Source organism: Chrysochloris asiatica, unplaced genomic scaffold, assembly GCF_000296735.1.
Source record: "Chrysochloris asiatica unplaced genomic scaffold, ChrAsi1.0 scaffold00033, whole genome shotgun sequence".
Classification (NCBI taxonomy): Eukaryota; Metazoa; Chordata; class Mammalia; order Afrosoricida; family Chrysochloridae; genus Chrysochloris; species Chrysochloris asiatica.
In genome coordinates this window covers 5,300,112-5,306,111 of record NW_006408551.1, presented here as the reverse complement: position 1 = coordinate 5,306,111, position 6,000 = coordinate 5,300,112, and the positions used below count along the sequence as shown (strand labels likewise).

At 39.7% G+C, this 6,000-nt stretch overlaps 1 pseudogene; it reads right to left on the bottom strand.

The window, feature by feature from the left end:
- Positions 1 to 4,319: 4,319 nt before the first annotated feature.
- LOC102838175 overlaps positions 4,320 to 6,000 on the bottom strand; it is a 2,700-nt pseudogene continuing 1,019 nt past the window's right edge.

Genomic DNA, 6,000 nt, shown 5'->3' with positions numbered 1-6,000 from the left:
GGATTGGTACTTGTTCAGTGATCTAAGAATCATTCATAATGCCAAAAAGGTCTTAGTGCTTTTATCTGGGCAGGGAAGATACCTTGGTTACGCTTGTTTTAGGTCATTCCTATCTGCTATTAAGTAATGTGGTGGCTCATAGGATAAATCCACCAGTTACTCCACAGGAGAAAGATGAAGCTTTCTGTTCCCACAAAGATTTGAAAAGCCTCAGAAATTTTATACAGGGTCACTATGAGTCCACTCGATGGTATTGAACAACAACAACATTTGCAATTAACAGCTGTATGACTCTGGGCAAATAACTAGACCTCTCTGAGCTTTTGTTTCCTCATCTGTACCTGAGTCACAGTGTTGTAATATTTGTATAAGCCAATGTTTTGGAAAGTTCTAGAAAAGATGTCTACCACACAACAGCTGGTTAAATAAGATTCCCCTACTGTGCTCTAGGAGTCCTGGTATGGCGTTGTGGGCTAATGCGCCTGACTGCAAAGTCTTTTGAACTGCAAGGTCAGTGGTTCAAGCTCACCAGCTGCTCCTTGGAAACTCTATACAGTGTTGCTATGGGTCAGAATTCACCTGACGGCACTTAACAACAACAACAACTGTGTTCTAGGAGTCCTGGTGTGGCACTGTAAAATAATGCACTGGACTACAAGGTCGGTTTCAAACACAAGGTTGGTTGTTCAGATTCCCCAGCCACGGCTCCGAAACCCCATGCAGGGTCGCTGAGTTGGAACCAACATTCCACAGCACTTAATAAAAACAACAACTGTGTTCTAAACCCTAAGGATCTCCTTAATGTTGTTGTTGTTATTGTGAAGTGCCGTAGAGTTGGTTCCGACCCATAGCGACCCTGTTTAGGGTTTCCAAGGAGCAGCTGGTGAACTTGAACTGTCGATCTTGCAGTTCAAACGGCTTTGCAGTCTAGCGCATTAACCCACAGTGCCACACCAGGACTCCAAGGATCTCGTTAATGTTGTTGTTGTTGTTAAGTGCTGTTGAGTCGGGTCCGACCCATAGCGACCCTGTACAGGGTTTCCGAGGGTGTAAATCTTTACGGGAGTAGAAAGCCTCATCTTTCTCCCGCGGAGCAGCTGGTAGTTTCGAACCGCTGACCTTAAGGTTCGCAGCCCGATTCGTAACCACTACGCTACCAGAGCGATTTTTGAAATCGGCAGGGGGCTATAGGAGATGATATTAAAGAGAAATGTATTTGGGGTCATCTGGAGAAGTGATAGGGGTGAATTCTGGAGACAAAGGAAACTATACTGTATTAGATCCTGGTTTCTGCCCTTACACAAGGGTCTATCTGTTGGGCGAATTCGTGCAATCAGGCAAAAAGATACCAAAAAGAACAGTCTTCAGGATGTATGAAAGATAGCTGAGTCACTTGGGAACCGCATAGCTTCTCTCTCACTTTTGGCCACAGGGTTCTATATCACCCTAATGAGAAGAGAAGAGAGCAAGATAAAAAATACCTTTAAAAACTAAAGACACTGTGCATTCTCTGAAGCAGGTGTCTTGCCAGCTACCAGCACATTGCTCTTCCCTAAGTCCCATTATCTTTAAATGTTTGTATGGGTTCTTTGAAATTCACAGCAGAATAAAACGATGGGTGTGGTCAGGTGTATCCTAAAGCTTTCCAAGTTCTCTTGTAAGGAGGGAATTTTCTATGAGAATTTTAAGTTTCATTTTACTTTTACTAAATGTCAGTTCATCTGCTCTCTAGTAATTAAACTGAAAGGAAAACATCAAGAATGATAAACGACTATTACAGTTTTATTTGTCCGTTTCCTTTCAGAAACTAGTCAGCCCTGTATCATGAGATTCTAAAATATTAACTATGAGGGTATCGAAGGAGAAAGTTTCCCTGCTATGTTATTTTCAATAAATGATGGCTCAAATCCATGTAAATTATAAAGTGTGAGGCTTAAATATAATCTATGGTGTATGGATACTCTGTGTTTATTTAATTTCACTTAAAACTGCTTGATCCTGAAGCAGTAAGTTACTATCCCTAACACAGGCATACATGGTCCAGTTGACTGTATTACTAACAGAAAAATGACTTTGATATTTAATTATTGGACATGGTGTGAAGCAGGGGTTAGGGGATTATATTTTTTGAATAAAGTCAATCATTATCAAAAGTTTTAAGAAACAAATTTCCAAGTGTCTCTAGCATTTCCATGGACTCCAAATAGAGCCTTAGGGAACAAAGCCAAATTACTTTTTTGAGCATCCTATTCCAGAGTGTAAGTCTCATTACTTGAGATAATCAAATTTCTAGCTTATTTCTCAAACAACAAAAAGGTAAGATAATATGCAGGGTGGAGGTATAGAGTAATTTAAATAGCCTAATAATTGATTCATTTTGAAATAGTGTATCAAAATGTAGTAAGAATAGATGTGTAACTCTAGAAACAGCTTTCAACTCAGCAATGCTAATGAGACTGTCTCTGTCTTTCTTAGCAGAAGCATTATGACATCTATGGGGAACCAGACACAAGCTCACCCCATCTTAAGCCTAAAACATCTCCCAAAGTTCTAACATGTGCTGAGAAGTAAAGAGCAAGAGTGCATAATTTCTGTGAAGTGTATGTAAGCCTCGTACATCAACCTTTATTGGTGAAGTAAACACAGAGATAAGCCTTAGAAATGGCGCACATTAGAAACTGTAGTCTTTTGTAAACTATACAGATAAAAGAGTTTTAAATATGTAAGTAATAAGAGCAAGCTAATTTTCTTCCTCAGTATAAAAGAACTTTTCTACAAGGATGTCTTCCAATGAGAATTGGAATGAAAACTATGCACACAAAAGTGCTCACTAGCTGTAGATAAAGGAAAGGTATTTGACCATCATCCAAGTCCCCAGTCATTCAATTTAGGGCAATGCACTCCTTGCCTGTTGGAGAAGTTCATGGTTAAATAGATCTTACCTTGAGGATAAGCAAAGAGGAAAACAGTAACTTTGGTACCACAAAAAATATTTCTAAGCAAAAAAAAAAAATGTCCAAGATTCTGAAGACTCAAGAGAAAAACAAAATCCACTGCCATCTAATTGATTCTGATTCATAGTGATCCCTCTATAAAGATTCTAAATTGTAAATCTTTATGGGAGCAGACAGTCTTATCTTTCTCCCATGGAGAGGGTGATGGGTTTGAACTGCCAACCTTACAGCCCAATGCCTAACCCACAAAGCCAGCAGGGCTCCTTCAAGAGAAGACCAGGCCCTTGAAAATGACTAACTATGTTAATTACTGATATGTAGCTAAATAATGACCAACATTTTAAAAATGTGATGAAGGTGATAAGCTCATATATCTCAGAAAAGCAATGAAGGCAAACTAAGATAAAAACATATGTTCAAATAAAAGCATATCATAGTCACATCATAAAATCAAAGAGTATCATAATTAAATTGATTTAAAAAACAACATTTTTTAAAAAGAGCAAATCTTAAGAGCAATCAAAGAAGTACATTAATTCTTATAAAGGGCAAATAAAAGAATTATCACTGAATTCTTGTTACAAATCCAAGCCAAAAGACAATGGAGTTCTGAGTAATCATATCTGCACTAGAAGTAATTTTAAAGAAACTCTTTAGATAGAAGGAAAATGATACCAGAGATAAACTTGGATCTACACAAAGAAATAAAGAGTGATAGAAATGCCAAATATGTAAAAACTGATTTTTTTCTCACTCATTAATTTTTTTTCACCTCCATATTTTATTTTATTGAATACAGAGAGATCATCCAGGACTTAAACACAGATCATACGGTTACTTTAGATTACAACTGAAAGAACAATAACTGATTAGAAAAATGAAAGTAGTTTCTATTTTCAGTGTAGAAAAAAAATCTAATTGTTACAGATATCTTATAAAATTCCAAAAACAAGATCTAGCCAAGTACATTGTTTGGTGAATTAATGTTTCCTTTCTTTTCTATTTAAAGGGTAAAAAGTAAGATTCAATGTGTATACTACTGGTTACTACTAATAAAACAGCTTGGGAAAAAAATCATTATCTAGAAGCATAAATATAATATAAAAAGGCAAGATTTTAAAATCTTATTGTAGGAGTATTAATTATAATAAGTGGAAAAGATACAGTAAAAACACCAGTGTGTTACACTTATTCAAACAGAAGTCATAAAGCAGACGAAAACTGATGCTAGGTAAGGAAAATGGTCTATTTTTAAAAAGCACTCCCAGACAGACATGACCACAAAGCAAAGCCAACAGTGACTGTGTGGTCCCCTTTTGTTAACCAATGAAGTGTCAGAGGTGGAGACGATGATGGATCCTTTCTCTAAGGATTGTAGTACTCCATCAGCCCAGTCCAAGCCTTCGGAGCCATGAAACCTTCAGGAGGTTTCTGGCCTTCTGGGGCAAGTCTGCGCATGCGTGTTCCTGAAATAAATCCGAAGTCTTCGTGGTGTTCTGAGTCATAGTAGTCCATACATTTCTTCTTCTTATTGTAAGCTGCAACTTGAAAGGGAACTATTTCCAAGGTGATTAGACCAGGGGCCATGGTCAGCACTTTGGCACCATGAGTTGGTTCATAAAGGTCCTTCCCAGTTTCTGGATGTGGCACGCCAGCAGGGTCTCCTCCAACAATGTAAAAATTGGCCCCTGCAACCATCCGTGCTCTGCAATGCCACTGGACCTCAGTTGGGCCAGCATACATCATGGGAGATGGGAAGATGGCCACCACTGTTATTTCAGGATTCAGGACTCGTTCCTCCAGTTCTGCAGCATGCTGCTTCATACGCCACATCAGAGGGACATCATCATCCTTTGTCCAGCCACCAAGAGGGTGAAGGAGGAGAACAGGGCGCCGATAGCCCCTCTCTAGAAGTTGCTTATGGGTATCCTGCATTAGCAGAGTGTGACCATTGTGCACTGGGTTCCGTAACTGAAATGCAAAGACAGTATCAGCATTCGTATCTTTAAATTTCTGCTTTAGCTCAGTAGGAGTAAGATGATACTAATCAAGACCATCATTCCAATAAATTCGGTCCAGGACTTGCAGGTCTCCTCCAATCAGCCAATCTCCTTGTTCCATAACCATCTTAATGTAGGGGTGGTTCTTGCATGTTGTGCCCCACTGTCTGGCACAACGCTCTTCTTTCCTGTGCTCAAAAAACTCCGGGTTGCGAAGAATAGCCACACGGCGACCCTCATAGATCAGAGTGAACGCTGTACAACCATCCAGCCTCTCTTTATCTTCTTGGGTAGCCTGCAGAACTATAGGCACTGGCAAGTTAATGACACTCCCATCCAGAAGACAATCAAAATGAAGGCACTGCAAATACTCCTTCTCTCTCATAAAGCCTTTCAGAGGTGTTGCCCATCCTTCCACAAAAACTTGCACCCACTGCATATCCACTTTATTAATGTTCAGTGCTGGTAATGTTTCTGCATCTGCTTTTGCCAAATGAAGTTTCTTTTCTGGCACATACAGTTCTTTAACTTCATAAGAGGCATCCACAGGTACAATGTCCCGTTCTTGTAGAAGCTCCACAACCTGCTGGACACAATCATTTATATCACAAGAGTCTGTTTTCAACACCAATTCAGGAGCCTCTGGTTTTTCATACTCGGAATCAATCCCAGTGAACCCTTTTATTTCTCCAGCCCGCGCTTTTTTGTAGAGTCCTTTGACAGCTCTCTGTTCACAAACATGCAGAGAAGCATCAACAAATACTTCAAAAAATGGTAAACTTGCACCCTCATGAATTTGCCTTGCATTGTTATGATCCTGAGTATAAGGTGATATAAAACTTGTGATGCCACACAGAGTAGACAGGGATGGGCAACTTGGACATTGTTGTTGTTGTTGTTGTTATGTGCCATGGAGTCGGTTCCGACTCAGCGACCCTGCACAGGGTTTCCGAGGCTGTTAATCTTTACGGGAGCAGAACGCCTCATCTTTCTCCCGCAGAGCAGCTTCGAACTGCTGACCTTGCGGTTTACAGCCCGATTCGTAA